This window comes from Phoca vitulina, unplaced genomic scaffold (genome assembly GCF_004348235.1).
Source record: "Phoca vitulina isolate PV1807 unplaced genomic scaffold, GSC_HSeal_1.0 scaffold11, whole genome shotgun sequence".
Lineage (NCBI taxonomy): Eukaryota > Metazoa > Chordata > Mammalia > Carnivora > Phocidae > Phoca > Phoca vitulina.
Genome location: NW_022589714.1, coordinates 42,206,125 through 42,229,675, shown reverse-complemented (window position 1 = coordinate 42,229,675; position 23,551 = coordinate 42,206,125). Strand labels below are relative to the sequence as shown.

At 51.7% G+C, this 23,551-nt stretch overlaps 1 protein-coding gene across 4 annotated transcripts in view; it reads right to left on the bottom strand.

Moving 5' to 3' along the window:
• The window catches only part of LRFN2 (leucine rich repeat and fibronectin type III domain containing 2), a 175,328-nt gene that overhangs the window by 60,362 nt on the left and 91,415 nt on the right, over positions 1–23,551 (bottom strand). The gene's annotated exons all lie outside the window — the stretch shown is intronic.

The window sequence follows — 23,551 nt, the reverse complement described above, 5'->3', positions numbered from 1 at the left end:
ATCCATTCTCTTCTTTCCCAGTAAGAATCCCCAGGTGTTATTTGCCCTAAAGGCCATGCAGAATAAAGACTACATTTCCCAGCCCCCTTTGTACCTAGGTGTGATCATATGACCAAGTTCTAGCCAAGGGCTGTAAGTAAGCCAGAGGTAGGTAATACCCTGGAGATTTCCTTAAAGAAAAGTCACACTCTTCTTTGTCCTTCTCTTTCCTAAGGACTGGAACGTAGATGCACAGATAGAGCTTGAGCAGCTATCTTGGTCCACCAGTCGGTAGTCATGTGTTGAGGATACAAAACAACAAAATAGAAGGAACCTGGGTACCATGGCACCACCACATAGTCCTGGACTCCCTGCAGGTTTTTTTAAATTACATTTTTTGAAATAGTTTAAGATACATAAGAAGTTTTAAAAATGGTAAGAGTTCCCATAGACTGCTCACCTCACTTTCCCCATCTTGCCTACGCATAGTACATGATCAAAGAAACAGGAAATCAACACTGATGCAATGCTATTTACTCAAATATAGAACTTCCTCTGCATTTTTACACAAGAGAAAAATACAAGTCGCTTCCATTTAGGCCACTCTTATTTGTTCTGTCCTGTTTTGTTTCATCACTCGCAATGAAATCTATTTCTAAGTGATATGATTTCCAAAAAGTATAATAAGGTAGCATCCCAGCTCCATCCTGAGGAAGGTAGGTGGTAGGCAGAAGTCGAGCTGGCCTGGATGCAATGAACAATCAGACAACCTTCTGGGCCCTGGGGAAAAGTCCTTTCGGACCGAGAGAGGCACTGGACTATCAAGCCATGTTTCCCTTTAATGGTGCTGGTAGCAGGACTGTCCTCCCCCACCTCCTTGCTCCACCACCCACCTCTGCAGGCATCCTCACCTCCATCCATAACTCTGTGCTCACCCTTCCCCTGCAGGAACCATCTCCACACCCACGTCTTCCCTACCCAGAGCTCTGCATCTTCCTGCTAGTTCATGGAGACCCAAGATGCTCATTAGTGTTGCAAGTTTCTGGCCCATCAAAGTCACATGTCAGGAGAGAGGAGTGAAGGCGGGTGACATTTGTTGGTATTTTCAACTCGGGTGAAAACAAATTGCGCTGGAGTTAAATGTCAAAGGCCCCTGAGCATATTGCAAGGGAGGGAGGAGCATTTCCTTGTGGGGACAGACTCGTCTGTGTCCCCGAGTAGGTGTGTTTGGGAGATGCAACTATGCTGAGGCCTGCAAGGAAGGCCAAATGGGTGGTGTTTGTCAATGTCCAGCTGCATCCCACTGTGGGCAGACTGGGCAGTCCCCAAGCAAGGACACTCATTCATCATCTATCCATTCATCCAGAGAGCATTTACTGAACACTCACTATGTATAAAAGATTGTAATGGGTGCTATGGGACAACCAGCAAAGAAACAAATATGGCTGATCCCCACTTCCTGGGAATGGCCTTTAGAGAACATAGAAGCTGGATAAACATCTAACGTAAGAAGAAAATGACCATTATCATTAGGGGTGCAGTGTTCTTTGGGTTCCCAGATAATGGAGAGGAAAGGAGGACCAGGGATGAATTTTAGGGGCTTTTCTATGAGGCCTGAAGGATGCAGAATATTTAGATGAGCATAGATGTGAGTTGAAGGTGCTATTCAGCTCAAAGAGAGCATCGGGGCATGTCCACTCATGTTACTCTTAGCTTTACTATCATTGCTCCCCACAAACAGGAGGGAAGTGCCCCCAAGGGAGCAAGATATATGGGACATAATCTAGCACGAGAAGGGTTTCTGGACCTACGAACTTATTGAAAGTGTGTGCTAAATTTTGTGTGACCATGCATTTTTTTCTGGAAAGAATGTCCACAGCTTTTGTCAGATTCTCCAAGGTGAAGGTGATTTCCCCCAAAGTTGAATGCCTATTCTGAAGCTAGTGAGAAGTAAGGCCTCACTGGATCTCAGACCATTACTTGTCTGACCATATCTACTTCATGAAGGGAGGTTGGAGATCTCTAGATATGACTCTTCCTACACAAGTTCTAATTCCTGAGACCTGCATTATGTGCCTTATCTGGGGAGAGTAACCAGCCCCAGCTCGGGGGTGGGGGTTGGCAGGAAGCAGAGAATCTGGGGGGGAAGAGCAAGGCACGCTATTCCCCAGGGAAGAAGCATCCTCTGCTTATGTCTGGCCCTGTGGTGAATGAATTATCAGCCTTTTCACTTAATGAGTATCTCTATGGACTGGCCATGAGGCCTGTGTTGGGGAGAGCAGACATTTCATTATAGAATTCAGTGGTCCTATGTTGATCCTGGTTTCCTGACAGTTAAGAGAAGGAGCCAGAGTGCCAAGCAGCATGCTTGTGTGAGTTTCCCCTTGTTCAAAGCATACAGGCTCTTTTCCATTCCCCGGTCACACGTGTAGCTCTTATGTGACCAGGGGAGGCAAGAGGTCCTTTGTAGGAGATCCCAAAGTACAAGAGGAAGGCCTTGTTGGGATGTGCCCTTGGGACTGGGCCAGACATCACTGCTCCTTTCCATATTAAAAATGAGTAATGGGATACCTGGGTGGTCAGTTAAGCGTCTGCCTTTGGCTCAGGTCATGATCCCAGAGTCCTGGGATCAAGTCCCGCATTGGGCTCCTTGCTGAGTGGGGAGCCTGCTTCTCCCTCTCCCTCTGCCCCTCCCCCTGCTTGTGCTCTCTGTCTCTCTGACAAATAAGTAAATTAAAAAAAATCTTAAAATAAATAAATAAATAAATAAATACAAACAAATAAAAATGAGTAACTCCACAGGCTGCCAGTGGACAATCTTTCAGGAACAACCACTCCTTCATTCTGTCACTTCCAAGGGTACCTCTCCCAGTGAAAACAATATCATGGACACCCCACATCACCGTTATTTTCCCTCTTACATAAGGAGAAACAGAGGCACAGGAAAAGGCTGGACACATTAGTACAAACTCTGAGAGGACTTCCAAAGTGTCTAATCTCCAGTGAAAGTCCTCCGGGAATAGGAGGTGGACCAGAATGGCAGTGCCATGTGACAGTACCTGTGTCTCTATGTCAGCCTGCTTAACATTTATGGTGGCAGCTATTCTCAAAGCCAGAGTCACAGCTGGTCAACATCAGAGGTCCAGGGCAGACCACCTCTTGGGTCAGCCATGCCATTGATTTGCTCCCATGATCCTGTTGATATCCCAAGCTAACAAGGATCTAGAATTAGCCACATCCACTATCAAGGCCATAATAGCCAATGGTATCACCAGTCAAGATTATAATATCACTCCCCAAGGGGTGAACCCTGGAATATGAGCAGACAATGTGTGTCATTGTCAGACAGGATTATCCAGTCTCTCTCTTGCCTGGCCATGAGTCCCAAGGAGGCTGTGTGTATCAGATGGTGAAACTACAAGAAGACAGAGCCATTAGAGGCCTGGATCTTTGAGGACCAAATGGAGGATGGTTGCCCTGAAGAGTCACTCGGGCCCCCCATGGATTTTGTGAGGATGAGAAGTAAACTTTTGCGGTGTTGAGGTACTGAGATGGGGGCCACTTGTTATGAAAGCGTAACTGGCTTGTTCTAACTAATACATCCCTTAACTTCTCCGAGCCTGTCTTCTCTTCTTTAACATGTGGGGGGAAACTGTCCAGCCTTCCTCCTAGGGTACCTGTGAGGAAGGGATAAACCAACAGACAGCTTAGATCAGAGAATGGGCAGGCGCTTCACCAGCATGGAGGCTCGGTTGCTACTTGAGGCTATTTCTACAGGCAAGCGGGGATGGCCTGCAAGGGAGGGCTGGGCAGTGGACATTCTCATGAAACCAGGTACTGTTGAGGAGAAGCAAAGGCCCCCAAAGGCTCAGAAACACATGTTCTCTTTAGTGTTCAGCCCAGAGATGTCCACTGCAATCTACATCTTGGCTTATAAGTACTGGCTCCGTTGGTAAGAGATGGTCCAGAGCAACATGAAATAACTCCCAACTTTTTCTATTCCACCAACAGTCAGAACAGAAACACGAGGCACCCTGCTTCCTTGTGTTAACAGACCCTTCTTTCCCATAAGGCTTCACTGGGCACAAAGCACCAGCCAGAGACTATGTGTTCCAGCCCTTCATAGGGTTAGGTGTGCCAACATGACCTCGCATTCTCCAAAGGAGAGTGTGCAGAAATGACGGGTGTCACTTCTACATCCCTGGCGTTAAAGAAAAAGGAATCATGCTCCTCTTTCCAATCCTCATGTATTGGAAAGCAAATGGGCCAGCGACACAGCTGCAGCCACGCAGAGGAGCATCATGCCCAAGGGGAGACTGAGCCACAAGACAGAAGGAACCCGGGTCTGAATGACTTTGTCAATCACGGCTGCCCTGCCAGCCTCAACCAGCTAGGACTGTGTGAAAGTAAGATACACTTCCGTCTTATTTAAGCCACTCTCTTTTGGGACTCTTTGTTACAGCAACTTCACCTTTATCCTCCCATCCCACCTTTATCCTAACAAATACACTGCTGCCAGTGTTTTAGTTTATTTCACACATGCCTTCCAAGAACCCAGGGGACCAAAAACAATGAAACCAATCTTTCTTGCTTAAGAGCCTGGCTGGAATGAGCCTAGGCAAGCAGGTCGGGGGGCCTGAAAGATCTAGCAATCTGTGGGCCCCACCATCTAACTATCCTCATTTTCCCCAGGAACCCCAGGAAATTGTCTCTCCACCTTGGCTACCACATTCTCAACGAAGCAGACAAAGTCTATGATGGGGCTGTCACAGGAGTGAAGTCTTGGACCAGAGAAGCTGCCACTCTAAGGGGGTGACAGGCTCCCCTGGCCTCCCTGCTCGGGGTGAGATGAGATAGAGTAAGAGACTTGGGGAGGTTGTGTGTGATGTAGAGCTCGCTTGTAAGTTGCGGTTACATTGTAAACACGGCCTTTTTATGTAAATAGAGATATTTCAGGTACAGGTACAGATACAAACCTGTGCCCTTTGCTATGAACTTTTCTTCATGCATACCCCACCTTTTCCTGCTTCCTAATGGCCTCCACCTCTTCTCTGCAGGTTCCATCTGATCAGTTTTTCAGGGCCCAGAATAAATGTCACCTCTTCCCCTCAAAAAACCTGCATGTCCCCCTTGACCAGATCAATCGCTCCCTTTTCCAAATTCCCTAAGCACTTTTATCTGGGCTTCTCTGGGGACACTTGGAGCTTTGTAATGTGTAGATGGGCTGGTGAAGGTGCAGAACCAGGCTTGCTGGAGTGGCTGGAGAGAGGACCTTCGAATGAGATCATCAGACATTTGTCTCAGGCGCTCTGCAAGGGGACTCACATACATGATCTCACCTGCTTCTCATATCAGCCTTCCGAGTCAGGTACGAGTCATCTCCACTTTGATGATGAGAAACCACAGCACAGAGAGGTTAAGAAACTCGCTCATGGTCACCCAGCTAACTGCTGGAGAAGAGATTCCAATGTTGGAAGTTGCAGTTATAATCACGGCACAACACTGTCCTCATTCATGAGAGGAACAAGCAGGGGCCCATGAAGCTGGGCATAAGGGAAGAGTCCAAGATGGGCGCAAGAGAAAGTGGCCGCAGACGGGAGCAAGGGCCAGTTCAGGAACCCCAGCGTGGGCTCCTGTGTGGACTTGTTTCATCACAGGGGCTCCTTTGCTGAGGTTCCTGCCAACAGCAGACAGGAGGTTTGAGTCACTCAGCTGAGACAGTGAAACAATTCTGTCAATTAAGTCAAACATCTGGTCAATGTAGCGAAAAATCAGTCACCAGGGGGCTGGCCTCAGACCCGGTGCTCCTTCCAGGCGGTACACTTCCCCAGGTGAGAGAAGGAGGCGGCCCTCAGTGCCAGACCCTCATTTGCACGCTCCCCTCTGATTGGCTGGTGAGAATCACACCTAATGAAGTCCTAAGGACCTCCTGTGAGCAAAGAAGGGATAAATCCTCTGGGTTCTAAAATGTGCTTTAGAATGGAGGGCTGAATTCAGCCCCGATCCAAAAAGCACATTCCCAAGCCGGGTGGTAAGTTCTGTGCTGCTTGCTGCAGAAATGCAAATTGCCATAATAAATGCCGATTATCCCAATTACCTCTAATTGTCTGGCTTGTGTAGCAGGAACATTACCATAGGAGAGGCAGATAAGGGAGATGGTGTATTTAGCAGAATACCCTATCCAGGGAGTTGGGTTACAAATAAAGCAGGTGAGCTGGGCCAGGAAGCAGCCCCCTCCGTGGTCCCCTGGAGGGATAGCTACAGGAAAACAAGGGGGCTTCACAGTCGGGAGACTGTGCTGACGGGCCAGTGCTGATGCAGTGATGTCTTTATGAGATGGTCATTAAATGCTATTTTAAAAATTGGCCATATGTTGGAGAGAGAGGGCAGAGAATATATGCTTGAACACAGAATTTTAGAGCCAAAAACTGACGTTAGAAATTACACATACTGTGTGTACCACAACTGTACCAGGTGACTGCATTCCTTCCGATAGCAAATAACTTATTATTTTTTATTACTATAGCAAAATAATTTATTGGGCTTCTGACAAGTGCCGGGTACTGTGCGAGGTTCTGGGAATGCAGCAGTGAACCAACAAGACAAAACAACAACGAAATAATCCCTGCCTTCACGGAGCCGACATTCTAGTTTGGAGAGGCAGAGAAACATGAGATACACAATAAAACACAGAATATAATAGAAGGTAGTAAGTGCTGAGGAGAAAAATAAAGCAGGAGAGCAGATGGAGATTGCTGATTATCAGGCTTGAGATCGAAACTTAATGTAATTGGGTGACTTGACAGAGACGACATGAAATCTTAAACTGTAGTAGCGATGATAGAGTGCTCCTGCCTCTACAGAACGCTCTTTTAGTCAATACCTGAATAAACTAGAGAAAATTTGATACAAGCCAGAAAAATGTGATCACCAGCTATCTACAAGTACATTAGCTAAAGTCTCGTCTGTAGTTATGTAGGCTCATTTTTTATTAGCTTAGGTAAGATCACAAGACTTGCTGGGGCCTCTTAATCCTGTTCCCATATTGATTAAGGCTAAGTGAATGCAAAACATGCAGTTTGCACATACCCTTGTGAAATTAAAACCTTTCCATTTACTGATCGAGCAATAATTACTATAAAGAACGGAGGGCGCCTTGGCTAAAACCGAGAAAAGTTTCCATTTGCCAGTGAAGAGAAAAACAAGGCCTAAGCCATGAGTCTTAACCCTGGCTCGGCCCCAGAACAGAAGCGGAGGCGGCTTCTTGTGGGTGCCCGTGCCCCTGCCTCGCCCTGCAGAGGGATCCCCATACTCCCCCCCCCCCCCCCCCAGTGTCTTAAGCCAGGCTACTCAGGCCACTCCACGCTCCCTGCGTGCATCACACCATTTCTTGCCCAGGTGTTTGTTTGCTCACACCATCGCCTCCGTCCACAACAAGGGCCTGCCCCTGTCGTCTTCAATGTTAACTCAGGCTTTACACTGCAGGACTCCTTCTCGGATCCTCCCCTTACCCCCACCCCAGACTGTGTAGACTCCCAGCTCAAGTGCCCAGTGCTGCACTTAAAGCACTGCATTATAATTATCCCGTACTCCCCTGTCCCTTCCACCAGACAGCGAAAGCCTTCAGAGCAAGGACTAGTGTCAGATTCATCATTCTCTCACCAGGACCCGGTAAAGACCCGGCCTAACCAGACATTCAATTTCTGATGAATAAATAGATTAATTAATTGTCGCAGATCCTGATGACAGGCTGCCCATGTGCCTCAATGGTCAGCAGCCCCATGTGTACTGATGGCTTCCTGCTCCACGAGTCTGCCACTCTGCCTAACGGCTTGCTCTGGGCACAGGAACTCACAGGGCTCCAGTGGACAGAGCAGAAACACTGAGAAGTTACCTCCCCCTGCAACGAATCTTGGATGGGAGCTGGTGGATAAAGATCCCAGCTTATCCACATCCTAACCCTCTGTGAATATCTTAGGTGACATGGCAAAGGGGGGATTCAGATTGCAGGTGCAATTAAGGTTACGGGTCAACTGACCTTGAAATAGGGATTATCCTGGATTAGCGTGGTGGACCCAATGTCATCAAGAGCGTCCTTAGATGTGGAAGCAGGAAGCCAAAGAGGAGCTCGGAGTGCAGCACAGAGAACAGGACCTGCTGGGCTGGCTCTCAAGGAGGGGGCCACAAGCCAAGGAGAGTGGCAATCTCTAGAAGGTGGAGAGCGTAAGGATGGGGATTCTGCCCTGGAGCCTCCAGAAAGGCTGATTTCAGCCAGGTGAGACCCATTTTGGACTTCTGCCCTACAAAACTATAAGACCATAAACCAGTTCTTTGTAAGCCAGGAAGTTTGTGGTCATTAGTTACACTGTAGCAGGAGGAAACTAACACGCCCTCCTGGAGGTCCCGGGGGATGATTCCCAGTTGTTCAGAAGAGTAATCTGCTCATTAACCTGCCCTGTATGGGCTTCCTGCACTTCTCACTTCCCTGCCTTCTCTACCGGTGCTTCCTAAGGTCACCCCCAAATAAACTACCTGCCTCAAATCCTCGCTTTGGTTTGTTCTGGAGGAACCCAACATAAGACGTTAATTAGTTGGAGGGACTAGAGAGATATCTGACTGAAAAGACCTGGGCCATCCTGACCCACCTATGATTTGACCCAGATCTGACACCTGCCAGCTCCAGCATCTTCGGGGCAATTAAGTTCCCAAGATGATCACATTAATAGGAATCTGGAGGCTCAAGGGATAGGCTCCCATTCCCAGAGCTGAGGGGAAGCCCAGAAGTGGCCCTAAGGGAGAGGCTGGGCTGGATGGGATAGAACAGAGGGAAGGAAGGGCAGGTTTGGATTTGGGCATCAGAGGTATGGGATGGGGTGGGATTGAACTCAGATGTAGGTGACAGTCAAGCTGTTTTTTGGGTGGTGAGTTTGTGCATGTTTATTCCATTACATCTAAGGAAATGCAATGTCTTCCCTCCCCATCTCCCTTGCAATAGAAACCAAAAGTGAAATGGTGCCAAGTGTTTTCCATTTAATAACAAGAGGCTGTTTCCTATCTGTGCTTAGAGGAATCCCCTGAGGGGGGGGGGGGAGGGAAGGAGAAAGAGAGAAAGAGCGAGAAATTCAGAAGACCACGCAGCCAGCAGCTCTGGGCCTGTGACTCTCCCACCCCATTCCAGCTCCTCACGTCTCAGCACCTGCGGCCTCCTTTGCCTTGGCTCCTGCGTCATGTGCTGTCACTCTCTCTGTTCAGCTCTGATAGGCCTGCGGCCCACCTCCGGGAGGGGAGGGCACCAGGGTGGAAGTGGAGCATGAGAGACAAGGGACAGGACAGAGGGGGTGGCGCTGCGCCCCGGATACCACCCAGAATGTTGAGCCTCCTGAGCCAGCCCCTCGCCCTACAGATGAGGCCAAAGGCCAAGAGGGGAAGGGTCACACCACGATGTCTCCAGGCCTAAGCGCAGCAGGCTGAGAAGGATGTTGGCAAACAAGAGCATGTCCAGCAGGTCTGGGCCTGACAGGCGAGGGCTGTGGGAGCTTATGGCAAAGAAGGAGGGAGGACTGAGGGGCTAGGGGACCCCAAGCTTGTGCGATCCAAGTCTGCAGTCGCAGGTATGGGGCTGGCCAGCAAACATGTGAAGGGTATCAGGCCGAAAGAATGGACTTCTCTTCATTGGCTCCAGGAATGGAGCCAGGGCCGCAGGGCACCGGGAGGCAAGTTTGGGGCTCAGCATCCAAATGACTTTTACAAAAATTCAAACTGTTGAAAAATGGATCTGGTCCCCTGGCAAAGTAATGAGACACTCGTCATTGGGTATATTCAAGTGAAGGCTGGACCATGGAGATTCAGGGATGCTGTCATGGAATGCTCTGTAAAGGATGCATTACTCTGACGGCGAAAACGTCTCCCTAATACCCCCGAGCTGCCCTCTGAGAGGTGCTGTGGTGTAGAGTCGAGAGCACAGAGTGGAGCCCGCTGGCCCTGCTTCAAATCCCTGCTCTGTTATTGATGAGCAGTGGGGCCAGGGACAGCTCGCTAAAACCTCCCCCGCCATCCTGTAAAATGGAGGGGAGGGGAAAGAACAGTACCCCCCTTCCTAGGGCTGTTGCAGAGATGGGATGAGTTAATACTGCAGGTAGTAGGTTAAGTGCTTGCTATCATCATTACTATTCAGACTTGCTCTTTCTGGGAGCTCAACCAGAACTGCCACCCAGGCCAGGGAGAGCCAACCTCCCGTCCAACCAGAGAGGGTTTCATTACTGATGACGCTAACAGAGATGTGCTCTGCGAGAGGACTTGTCCCACACCTGCGGCCAGAATACACTTGCCTGAATGGGGGGACCACATCCCTGCAAGGCAAGCCCCTTAGGAGGGTGACTGAGTGCCCAGAAACAGTGAGGCCTGTGTATTCACGCTTAGTGACAGTGGTGCCCCCAGGTAAGCCGCATGCTGCTGGCTGTGGTCACAGGGACTCAATAACTCGGACAAACAGATGCCCCCACCCCACATGTGGGGGCTTGAAGATAAGCTTCCTTGTGTGTGTGTGTGTGTGCCCAGAGGAGAAAGAAATTCAGGTTGTCCCTGTCTGCTCTGCATCTTCCCTCTGCCCTCCCTCCAGCCCCTCCCTCTTTCCTCCCCAGGGCTGGATGGGTGTCTTTAGGTCAAAATAACTGGTCAATTCCACCAACTCAGGAATCTAGCAGGCGGGTCTTAGTGAAAACCAGGAATCTGGGGATTTCTTCTTGCCATGTGAGAACCACTCATTGTCTGTCTGAACTTTTCACTCTTTGCTGGCTGAGTTGGCAACTGAAGACCCCCGATGTTGGCCATAGCCCTGACTCAACAGGAGAGGGAGGATTGTGGGGAGCAGAGGGGCCAGTGTGGTCATTTTGGCCTACTAAAGATTCCCAGAGGGCCTGCCAAATGACCTTTAGGAATGGTCTGCAAAGTACCCCCACTCTCCGCATACAGCTTCCAGATTTCTCTGCTATGAACCCCCAGCCTCGATCCTCCAAAAGCCTCGCCAGCACATACGCACTTCCTTCCAGGCGTGCAGACGCTTCCCTCCTCCCACGCCGGTGCTGTTACAAATCACAGAGAAAACTGCATCCTGTGGCGCCAGGGAGACCCAATGGGGAGCCCCAGGTGTGTCATGACTCTGTGCATCGTTTGACACAACGGTATTGGGCTTTCCCCTCGGCCTCCCTCCCGCCGGTGGCTGCAGCCCCCACCTTCAGGCACCTTGGCAGGTTGACAGGCAAGAACCATGTCATTCCCCAAACCTCATTTTTACTGGCTTCTAACTTTCCATGACTGCGATTCTCCCTGGCCTGCAATCTCCAGTCTCTTTCCACCCTGGCGATCACATCCTCACTCCCTCCCGGCTGCACCTTCATTCCCTCCGGGCTGCACCCTTCTGCAGCTACTTACATACCTGGTTCTCAGGCTGCTACAGACCTGGGTCTCGCTGCGTGAGATGCTGGGATAGAGGACACACAGCACACACCACGCCGTCCCTACCCCTCGGTGTCTAGCTCCCTCCTTGTTTCCCCAGGCCAACTCACACCTCATTTTCCCAGTCCCGTGCCTCCAGGTCGTGTCCTCTGCCTTCTTTCTCCTTAAGAAAATGACCTCCGGGGGCCCCAGCCCAGCTTCCGGGCTCTGCTCCCTGGCAGCTGGTGGCCAGGAGTGGTGGCTGCAACTTACAAGCAGCCCCCAGCTGCCACCCCTGGGCGAGAAGCCCTGTCTAAGCATCTCGGGTAACATGCCTCCTCTCAGCTTAAATGTCAAGTCTCTGGGAAGCTCCTGGAAAGGAGACAGTGTGTGTCAGACTAGAACGCGCTTCTGCTTTAAAGTCAGAAAAACTTGGGATGAAACTCCAGCCCAGCCATCTGCTAGCGGGAAAGTGACACATTCCACCTGGGCTTCCTAACCTCACCTGAGCCACGGGGAAAGGACAGTGGCCAACACTGGAGGGCGTCATGAATGTTAATCCACGGAATCCTCATGATGAGCCAGCAGGTGGGTGTTGCTGTGATCATCCCCCTTTGACTGATGAGGACGCGGAGGCCCCGAGCAGTGGAATCACGGTCCAGGGATACAGAACTAGAAAGTGGCCATCTAGACCTGCCTGGCCCTGAATCACTATCACATGCCGCCTCTCACACTTGCCCTGCGTGCCCACTGGGCTGCAAATACCCAGTCCCTGGCGTGCAGCAAGCACTCAATAAATGCAGGATGGTCTTCCTGTTGTTGGTAATTTAGACATGGGGTCTTTGGGCAGATCGATGGATGGAATGGATGCAATGAGGCTGCTCTAACAAATTGCCACGAACCCGGTGGCCCGAAACAACAGAAATTGATCCTTGCACAGTGTGGGGGCCAGAAGTCTGAAATCCAGGTGTCGGTAGGGCCGGGCTCCCACAGAAGTCTTTAGGGAAGAATCCTCCCTTGCCTCATCTGGCTTCTGGTGGCTCCTTGCAACCCTTGGCATCCCTTAACTTGCAGCAACATCACTCCAATCTCTGCCTCAGTCTTCACACGCTGTCTTTGTGCTTCTTGGTATCTTTTCCCTTTTTGTGTCTTAGGAGGACACCCATCTTGGGGTCAGGGCCCACCTTAAATAGAATACAGGATAATTTTATCTCGAGATCCATTGCACCAAGGCGTGTGGTGGAGACAGCTGCCCCGCGGCAGGATGGCGTGTGGTGGAGACAGCCTCACTGGAGCTGCCCTTGCTCTCACGGTTGCTGGGGACTGGAGCTTCGTGAGGGAACAGCGCAGTGGAAGAGGAGCCAAAAGAGGACGGCGTGGCCACCAGAGCGTGTGGGAAGCCAGCGTGTGGCCCGAGCTAGGCTGGGGACCCCAGTACCAGCGCCAAGACTGTTTGACCCAAGCACAACGGGGGCTGGCGACTGTCGCAGTTCTGCTGAGAGAAAACAGCTGGACTGAGAGCATCCCAGGGAACAGAGACCCGGAGGTGAGCCCAGTGGGGTCCCCGGAGGCAGGTGGAGAAGGAAGGACTTGGGTATCGGGTTCAGGACCACAGGCAAGCATGGCCTGCACTCTGACGGTGCCGGCTCCTGAGGAAGCTTGGGCCAGCGGGTGGCAATGGACAAACTGGGGTCCCGGGCCTCAGGGGATGGGGTGTCTCAGAGGAGCCAGCAGTGTGCATAGGCGGGGCGCACAGAGAGCCCTGCGGACTGTGCCCACAAAGGGCAGCCCAGAGATTCTCTGATGGGAGGTACAGCGAATGGGATAGGAAGGCTGAATGAGGAGCCCCGATCCCTTCCCGAGTGCTAAGACCAGTGGTCTCCTTGGAGCTGCTTTTGAAAATGTGGTTCCGTGGCTCTTATTTGGTGGACTCCTCACTCTCGTGGGCCCTTTGGCCCTGTTGCACGGTCGATGGGCATGGTTCTCCATGTATCCCAGGTGGACGGCGCCCCCTAGAGTGTGCTGCCTCTGAGATGGGCTAATTGCTCCTGGGTTATAGAAAGGGAAACTGAGGTGCCAGGAGGCTTGGTGATTTGCCCCCAAAATACCCAGCTAATTGAAGGTGGGCTCAAAAGAGCATCCAGGGATTTAGAATCCCAGCCAACTGGGCTGCCTCAAGGCGACATGATTTTCCTTGGCCCTAGGCATGTTTGCCTTCATGGACTCCTTCCCCCATAAGAAGATAGTAAAAATTATATTTTACAGGACTCCTGGGTGGCTCAGTCGGTTGAGCGGCTGCCTTCAGCTCAGGTCATGATCCCAGGGTCCTGGGATCAAGCCCCGCATCGGGCTCCTTGCTCAGCGGGGAACCTGCTTCTCCCTCTCCCACTCCCCCTGCTTGTGTTCCCTCTCTTGCTGTGTCTCTGTCAAATAAATAAAATCTTTTTAAAAAATATTATATTTTATGATTGCATTGGTAAAAAAAAGATGAATATAATCCAGGCTGTTTTCAACCCCCCAAATTCAGAATGGGTCCAACCAGCCCAACATGGCCTTGGAGGCCCCTTACTGCTCTGCCCCAGCTAGGCCTGGAGCTGCTCTGCTCAGGCTGTCTCCCTCCCTGTACCTCTGTCACCTGGGGCTCCCTGCCCTGCCCACACCGCAGGCCACGGCAGAGGCTGGATCATCAGAAAGCAGAGCTTTTCCCTCCCCATACTTATACGGTCCCGAGACGTCACCACCTCCTATCTGCGTATCCATTTCTCCAGACTCACCTCCTCCGAGCAACCTTCCTCATGATGCAGGCCAACTAGCAGTCCTCACTAGGAATTCCCTTTCTACAAACCATCTTGAAATTCCCTTTGAACCTTGTGTCTCCCGGCCTCACCTAAGTCTGGAGGGGCCCAAGAGTCAGGAGCAGTGTCCTTTATCCAGCCTGTCTGGGCAGGAGCCCGAGGAACATCTCAGATTAGGCTGTCAAAAGGCCTAGACGTCTGGTTCCCCAGAATCTCGTCCCATCTTCCTCATTAATTAAAATCACCTTCAATTTTTAATTAACGGGGAATGGTTTATTTAGGTCAGTGGTTCTCCACCCTGGCTGCACGTTAGGCTTATGGGAAGCTTTTATAAAATTCCAAAGCCTGAACTTCCAGCTGAACAATTGCATCAGAAATGCTGGGGATGGTACCAGGATCAGTATTTTGGGTAATTTTAAAAAGGCTTTTTGGGTGATTTCTAACTCTCCGTGGGGTTTTCTTATCAAAGATATCTCCCTTATGTTCTCATGATGTCTTTGTTGGTTCATTTTCTGAGTCCAGGGATCTCCTTGGAGGCTGGCTGGGAAGAGGCTGGTGGCTCTTACAGCTGCTGGGACAGCTCAAGGGACAGTGTGATCCAGCTGTCTGCCTTTGGCAAGGCTGTCTTCATGGTCTGGGGGCCCAGGAGAAAAACAAGACCCAGAGAGGTTGAGAGTCTGTCAGTAGGTCATACAGCTCTCTCTCCACCTTCAGAGCTGAGCTGATAAGTCAGGTTCTTTGAACAAATGACTGGGTGGTGGGCTGGGCCAGAGGGGCTGGTTCTAGAGGATGAAGAGTCTTGGGGGTGGTGTGGTGTGGAGAGCACATTTTCCCAGACCCCGAGGTTGCAGAGGTGTTCGTCCTCGTTAACAACTCCCAGCCTGCTCTAGGTGCTTCAGTGCGGGCTTTGGGCACATCCCATTGCCCCCTCCTAGTAAACAGGCCATGCGCTGGGGCCAGCACTCTCCACTCTGTGTCCCTTCCTGAGCTTTTAGCTCTAGGATCTCCAAGCAAACTCTACAGTGGTTGAGGCACTGAGTCACCCGTGCCCCTCTTTGGGGGCCCTATGCTCCTCTCCAAGCCCCGTCAGGAGAGATGTTTAATTTATCAGACAATGCCACAAGATGTTGTTTACATGCACGCAGGATGTAACACAACGCAGCAAACCGTGAATATTGTAAACCTGTTTGCGGCTTCTCCTCCTCTGTGTGAAAATTAAAGAGACAGTTTGGGTCACACGTGCAAAGTGGCAGCTTTGGGGTGGCAAGTCACAGGGATAAGCTGATGCAAGGGAAAGAAATGTCCTATCTGCTCCCGTGACAGACTCCAGGCCGGGGCGCACCCTGCCACCCTCCTCTTCCTCATGGATGAACTTGTCGCAGTATTCTGCACCCCCTTCCTTCTTCTGTCCCTGACCTGTGGTGTGAGTTGGAGGCTGAGCCCATACTCTGCGCTATTGTCTTATTTGGTCCTCGGAATAACCCTAGGAGGTAAGTGCTAGTACTGGCCCATTTTACAGTAATCAGATTATCACTGTCATCACCACCGTCATGGTTAACACTGGTGCATATTTACTCTGTGCAGAGCTCCAAGTCCTCTATACATGTCAATTCATTTAATCCTGCAACAGCCTTGGGGAGTACGTCAAATTATTATCTTTATTTTATAAATGGAAGAAACTGAGGAACAGAGAGGTTGAGTAACTTGCCCAAAGTCACACAGCTAGAAAGCAGAGGGGAGGAAATAATCCATTCATTTGCTGAGTGAGAACACCTGGAAATTTGGGGGCAAATGGTGTAGATGTGGCCCCATCCCTCACAGAGCAGGCAAATTAACCCACCAAGCAGCCTCCGGCTGGACGGCAGGAAGCAGGACTGGAGTTAGGTGCTCTGGTTCTCTGAATTCATTCTACTCTCTGCTTGACCATGCTCTTGGTGTTCTCTCTCTCTCCCTTCTTTGTGCGTGTATGTGTGTGTGTTTGTGTGCACACACACACATTTGTGTGAGAGGTCAATCCAGAAACCTATTTATACTGATACATTTAATCTGGAACCAGCCACTGTTTTTGGCTATCCAGCTGATCATATAGTAGGTCTTGACAATTATACTAACGGAGTTAAATTGAATTGAAGCCAGCACAATTCCCTTCCTTGGGTTTCTCCAGACTGGAAATGCAGAACAATTACACTCCAAGGAGTCCGTGTAGACTCACAGTTGAAGGGCAGGCTTTAGAATTTTGTCTGGCTCAAGACCAAGTTCCTGCACTTAGCAGCTGGGAACCCTTGGGCCAGTTGCTTAACTTCTCTGTGCCTCAGTTTTCTCACTGTGACAGGAAATGAGCACGGTCCCCGCCTCCCCAGAGTGAATGAATATAAAGCACTTAGAATAATGTCTGACACACAGCACTCAATAAACTAGAGCTGTTGTCAGCAGCAGTAACATTACAGGGAATAAGACGTGTGTCTCTCAATCTTTGTGCCGAAGCGCGCTGGGGCTGATTCACTTTGCTCAAGCTGACAAGTGGTAAAAACCCGGAGGAGGGGTGTCGGACTTCACACTCCCGAGCTGATACAGTGTCAAGGGCACTGGGACTACAAGGCAGAACACAGGGCTTCTAGTCCCAGCTCTGACGTTGGATGGGGACTCCCCCACCCACGACTGTGGTCTCAGCTTTCCCATCTGTAAAATGGGGAGTGCACCATGTAACCTTCCAGGACCTCCTCTAGCTCTCACTTTCTAGAATTGCTAGGAGTCTCTCTCCTCTCTCCTTCCCTCCTTGCGCATCTGGTGCTGCCACCCAGGACTCTGAGGGGCACTCTGGGTTGGGGCCACTTTGGGGTGGGGGTGGGGTTATAAACCTGAGCCTGGGTCGCTAGCACCGTGTGGAACAAGCTCTTCGATGTATAGGTAAGGTAAGCTGAGACCCGGAGCAAGAGCTCAGCATGTTTGTGGTAAGACAGGCCTGGGAGTGGGGGCTGCCGGCTCTGCCTGCATCCCAGAGCCGAGCCGGGGATCCAGGCAGGGTGAAGAGCGTGCCAGGGTCACGCTTGTGTGAAGGGTGGAGCCCTAGTTCTACTGAGGGTCCGTCTGGCTATACAATTCTTTCTTCTCTCTCCCGTGCAAATCTGTGCTACTGAGAAATAAGTTTGGGAAAATAGTTTTGGCTTAAAACCCATGATTTTGTTTTTTTTTAAGGCCTACTTCTAGGAAAATTTCAAGGACTCTCGAGAATCGATGTTTGGGGAGAGCCATGTATCTACTCCCCTTCTCCAGAGCCATGGCCTAGTAGGAAGGATGAAATCACACCCTGATTCAGCGCTTGCTGTACACCAGGCTTTGTTCTAAGAACTCTGCATATACTCACTCATTTGCTTTTTTTTTTTTTTAAGATTCCATCCATTTATGAGAGAGAGAGAGAGATTAAGAGAGAGATAGCAAGTGAAGGGAGGGGGCAGAGGGAGAAGCAGACTCCCCGCTGAGCGAGAAGCCCAAGGCAGGACTCAATCCCAGGACCCTAGGATCACGACCCGAGCTGAAGGCAGACACTTAACTGACTGAGCCACCCAGGCGCCCTTCATTTGCTTTTTTTACCAGCACCAGGTTAGAAGTTTTATCCCTGATTTTCAGATGAAGAAATGAAGGCCCAGAAGGTGGTTTCCTACAGCTAGATGCTGGTCATGCTGGGATTTGGTCCTACTTGACTGGTCAGGAGTGCAGGCTCTTAATCACCACGTAGACTGGCCTGTGTGTCAGGGTTCACGTCAAGAGCTGGGCGGCCTTAGATTTGCAGCCTGACTCCTTGGTTGGCTCTCTGTGTGATCTTGAATGAGTCCATGACCCCTGGGCCCCACATTCCTTCCCTGGAAATAAGGATAAGACAGTCTATCCTGCAAAGCTGTGACCGGAAATTATGGATAACGTAGACCCCCAACTCTCAGACGGGGCCTGGTGGGACACAGAAGCACTTGCCAAGTGCAGTTCTTATTTGGATTTAGAGGAATAACATACTGCTGAGTGGGCATTGACTCCAAAACCTAATGACTCTGAAATTTATAGAAATTAGGATGGCACTTAAAACAATATCACCTATACATAGAGAGGGAAGGTTAAAACAATCCTGGGGCAAACATCCATAGAGAACCTTTCTAGAGCACTCACATGTTATTTGCAAGTGCCATGCTAATTTGAGTGAGTCGCCCATAGCCAATGGGTCCCTGACACGTGTCTGGGTCTGTTCAGGAAGACAGGTCTTCTGAGGGCTTGGGTCTGGAAGGAAGGAAACCACTTACGGAAAAGCAGTCTCTGGCTCACATGCTCATCAATGCAGACAGGTCCTCCCCTGAGGATTGAAATCAGTGTTTTGTGTTTTGCTTATTTTTCTTGCTCAGAATCTTTGAAATGCCAGGGATGGAAAGCAGCTTGAAGCAGCTGAGGCTCGGCAGCTCTAGGCATGTGTACAGGCCCAGGGTAGTCTGGGAAGGCCGACATAAGGAGAGGGCACTCTCCTTCTCTCCCTTCCAGATACCCGGTGAGTGTGCTGGAGGCTCTTCGGGCCAGATAGATCAAGATGGCGGTGCCCAGGCATGAGAGGTCCCCATGCCTGGGGCGGGAAGGGAGGGGTGGCCGGGAACTCAGGCCCACACGGCAGCCATCCAAAGACTCAGCCCCACAGCCCCAAAGTTGTGACTACAGAAGCCGTGCAGCACCAGGTGAGACCAAGGCGGGACACTGGCTGAAGTGTTTTACTTACACTGACTCATTCGCTCCTTCCAACAACCCAGGGAAGTAGATATTATTATTATCATTGACCCGGTTCCCCAGTGGAGAAACTGAGGCACAGCGGCTAACTAGCTTCCCCACATAGCTAGAAGGGACAATGGGGCTGTGGCGCCAGGCAGTGTGACTCTGGAGTCTGAACTTTTGTTCCCTGTGCCTCCTGGATATGTGTCAAATGCCGTGTAGACGAAGGGGGTACTTTTAGGCAGGGGTAGGGAGGATGGGACATGGAAACTCTTCTTGATTTCTGAAATGCCCCCTCCTGGTGGGCTTAAGTCTGAAGCCGGTTTCTCTGTGGGTTACTTGGCGTACAACCAGACCCAGCTGACAAGTCCCGGGGAGTTCCCAGTTCTCAACATAGGAGGTGGAAGACGTGCGAGTGTAGATGGCCCAGGCTCAGGAGAGGATGCCATGGCCTGGGGGTCCTGAAGCTTACGCAGAGAAGCTGCCACTACCCTCCTCAGGGGGTGAACCCCATCCTCCCCTCAGGGGGAGCCTGCGTCTGGCACCCCCACCCCACCTGTCTACCCGGCCTTCTCCTCCCGGCCAAGTGCAACAGCAGCAAATAAAATCTTCCAACTTGTTGTCCTTTTTCGTTTTCAAAGATGTCACTGGTCTGTGGTTGCCATGGCGACACCCACCAGCTTCTCCGAAGTCAGCGCTCAGCTCCCTCCAGCGGCCTTGGCAGCCTCCCCGGCCCTGCCCAGCCCTCGCCCTGCCCATCTCAGCGCCCCACCCCTGCCTGCCCTCATGGGCGCAGAGGGGCCCAGCCTCCCGTTCCTCCTGTCCCTCCAGGTGGGGTGGCTCCGTGGAGAACCACTTCAGAGCCCCCCGGCACCGGCGGGTAAGTGACCGTAATGAGCTCCCATGTGGCACGGGCCTGCCAGGGGCTCCCAGACAGGGCTGAGCTGCCCCAGAGACCTCGCCCTCTCCCACCCCCACCCCCCTGCTGGCTCCCTGTCCCTGCTGCAGCCTCCTCTGTCCTCTGGAGCTCTCTCTCCGTCCCCCAAAGCCCAGGAGGCTCCAGGGTGGTTGAAAAGAAAGAATCTGTGAAACCCGGTTAGCCTGACCCTGGACAAGTTATGTCAGACTTCTCAGAGCCTCACGTCTCCATCCACAAAATGGGCGACTAAGACTTACCTTAAGGGTTGCCGTGGGGCGTCCCTGAGGAGTGGCGTGGAAAAACCTGCTACACGATAAGTTCCTTCCTTCCTCTCTGCTTCCCATTGTTCCCACCCCCTTCCCCTGCCACCTTCCATCTCCATGAAACCACCTGGCTTCCCTCTCTTCTTATCCGCTGCCCTCCCGGCCCTGTCTCATCTCTGTTCCTGCCTCCCCAGGCTTTACCGCTAACACAGCCCCCCCGAGCCAGCAGCACCTGCAGCCTCCACTCTTCCTGCGGCCACGGGGCTTCTTGGGGAAGGGGGGTGGGAGATGTCCCATCTCCAGAAGGGACAGCCTTGTCCTCTGCTGGGGAGCCAGGGGGAGCACAAGAACAAGAGTGACGGCAGGGGAGAGCATTTATTGAGTACTTACGGTGTGCCAAACTCTATTTGAGGAGCTTTCCGCAAATCAGCTCATTTAATCGTCACGTCATCCCTATGGGACACTTAGATTTTGTAGCTACAAACACCAAGGAGTGGCAGGAAAGGAGGGGCAGCGATTCTAGGATGCGCGAGTGACTGGAGAAGGGGGACGGGGGAGAGGAGGCCTGGCAGCCCAGAGGCGTGAAGTGCCCCTTCCTTTCTCGGGTCTGTTAGCTTTGAGACGGGTTCTGCCTTTATATCCCAAATACTCATGGAGAGCATCTGAATCCCTGCAAAGCATTCTCGGTCCAAGTGCAAGGTCACCCACGGAGTCTCTCCCATCACCCTCCTGCCGAGTCTATCGGGGTGCCTGCCTCAGGGAGGATGGCCGTCTCAGGCCACCCTCCCTGCCAGGCGTGGGGCTGTCTCTGTGTGCGGCAGGCACAACTCCCTGTCTCCTTTGGCACAACCTGTACCGGGGGGTTCCGTGACAGGCGTCCTGCTGCCCGTGCCAGGTCCGGGAGGCCTCTCTCCTCCCCTTCTCAAGCAGAGAGTCTGCGCCAATGGCCTCCCCCCTGCCAAGGACAGGACCGCATTCCAGGAGCAAGGATTTACTCTCAGGGAGACAGCAGGCCCTGACAGGGACGGAGTGTGGTGACAGGTGGAGGGACAGAGCCAGCCGAGAGCTCTCATCTCCAGAGGCCTCTGCCCAATTACGGCTCCTCAACGTTTCCTCATCCCTGGCGGTGGGCCACTCTGATTCTCAGCAGCTCCAGCACAGGCACCTAACTGAGGAGGGAGGGCCCTTGGCTGGCTCCGCCCCCACCTTCGGAGCTCAGAGCAGCCTCTCTAGATGGCTGGGCCCCGAGCAGCTGATGCTTAGGTACACACACAAACCGCCTGGGACTCCAGAACACAGGTCCTGCTCCAGGAGGCCTGGGGGAGGCCGCACATGCTGCATTCTTAGGTGTCTGGACACTACTTGCAGATAGTGAGAGCCTAGATGACCCAGGAATGCGTCCAGCGCCCCTACTTTGAGAGTCTAGGCCCTAGGGCTCTCCGGAACCACACGTGCCACCCCACCCCCCAGGCCTTCTTCTCCTTCAGGAACCAGACACTGGACAATTGTTCTCAGTTGCTGCTTATCAGTCACTCAGACCCACCCGCGTCCACCCATGAGCACGTCTGAACTAAGACCACGAGCTTCCAGCTGCAGAATCCCAACATCTGGCCCTTCCTTGGGGGATGCAGTCCTCGCAGACCCCTCTGGCCTCACTCACTGACAAACGTGCCCAGGTGAGACCCGCACAGATGGGCTCTGCCATCCACACTCACTCCTCAGCCTGACCACACAGAAGCTGACAGAGGTCAGGAGAGATGGGGAAGCTCGGGGAAGACGCCGTGAGTGTCCAAATGTAGTCTTGGCTACTCTAACAGCCCTCAGATGAGGATCTGAGGGTCACAGTGAATCCCTAACAGAAGAGGCCAAGAATAGGCAAGAACCCTGCGTTTGCTTTCTGCACTGCATTCCAACCTTGTGTAGGAAATGTCATCAACTTACTTCCTCTTGGGTTTCCCCTCCTAACTACAAAAGGGTATTTCTCAGCTGGATCCTGTCTAGAAAAGGTTTCAACCATCAGGCTGAGGAAGTCTGTGTGCACACAGACATAGGAGGATGGACCAGATGACATCTCAAGGTCACTCACAAGTCAGAGAAATCTATGAATTCCCTACCATCTCCTGGGCATCACGGAAAGAAAAAGGCCCGTCCCTGCTGCAGTTTGTAGTCTTGGCTTTGATTAAATCTCGAGATTAATTTTTCCCAGTGACAGAGTGGCCAGCCTGGAAGCCATAATCCCTTCAGTAGTTCAACATGTTTATGAGGGTGAGAGGGTGCTTAATGCCGCAGTTAAAATGCTAAGCTGAGTAATCAGTTCATTAGGAATTTACTCAATATGTTTGCTGTCTGCAGCTGGGCCCCACTCCCCTGGATAGAGATAAATCAGCAGACAATGCAGCCAGTGACAAGATAAACTCTTCCAACATCGACAGCAACGCTCGGAAATGCCCTGACCTAGAGGAGAAGTCTGGTCCAGCCCCCCACACAAGGGCAGGCTGTGGACCAGAACTGGGGAGAACTCTTGGTGTGGAGCATGCCCAGGGGCTGGACTTTAAGCCCTGGAAAGAACAGGGGGTGAATCAGGCCAGCTGCAGCTCAAGGACCCTTGGTTATCACAGGCCAATGAGCCAGCATGTCTTGGGTTAAGTTCTCCCAGAAGAAGACCCTAAGACAAGGATTCGAGGGTGCATAGTTTATTGGGGAGGTGGTCCCTGAAAACACAGGAGGGGTGTAGGGGAAGTGAGGTGGGGCAGGGAAGGCAGCTAATAAAAGTTGTGTTCTCAAGCATGTTACAATGGTGAGCAAAGGGAGCTCAGTCCCAATGGGACCTCATCAGGAGCTCTCCCTGCTGAGGGGTGAGGGCGCTGGGATCGTAGGGGCCAACAGTCAGTGCTGGAGAGCTGCTCTCGAAATTCCTCAGCACTTCTGGCCTGTATCCCTGCCTGGGCCGAGTGTGCGCCTGTGGCCAGAGAAGGCCCTCAAGCCAAGGATGCAGGGAGAGGTGGCAGGAGCAGGTATGAACTGAAATGGCGGGGTCGAGGGGGTAATAAGCAGGACCCAGTAAGACTACAATCCCCACAAGAGTAATCTTAGAGGAGACTTGAGACCCATGGGCTAATGAGTTTCAGTTTCTGACCTAACAAGAAGAATGGATGGGTCTCTGGAAAGGGTAGGACCCCTGAGCCCTGAAGCACAAGGACTTTCTGGGGAACTGAGCAGGTAGCAAGACCTCCTGGGGAGATTCATTCAGGCTTTCGGAGGGCCTCTGGGATGGTGGGCATCTCAGGGGAACTGTTCCTGGGTTAGAAATGAGCAGGATGTTGGAGACATGCCAGGCACTCCTCTGGGTGGAGAATGGCCAACAGAGGTGCCCCATGGTTAGGACGGAGCATCTCAACTGAAATTTTAATAAATCATCTGGA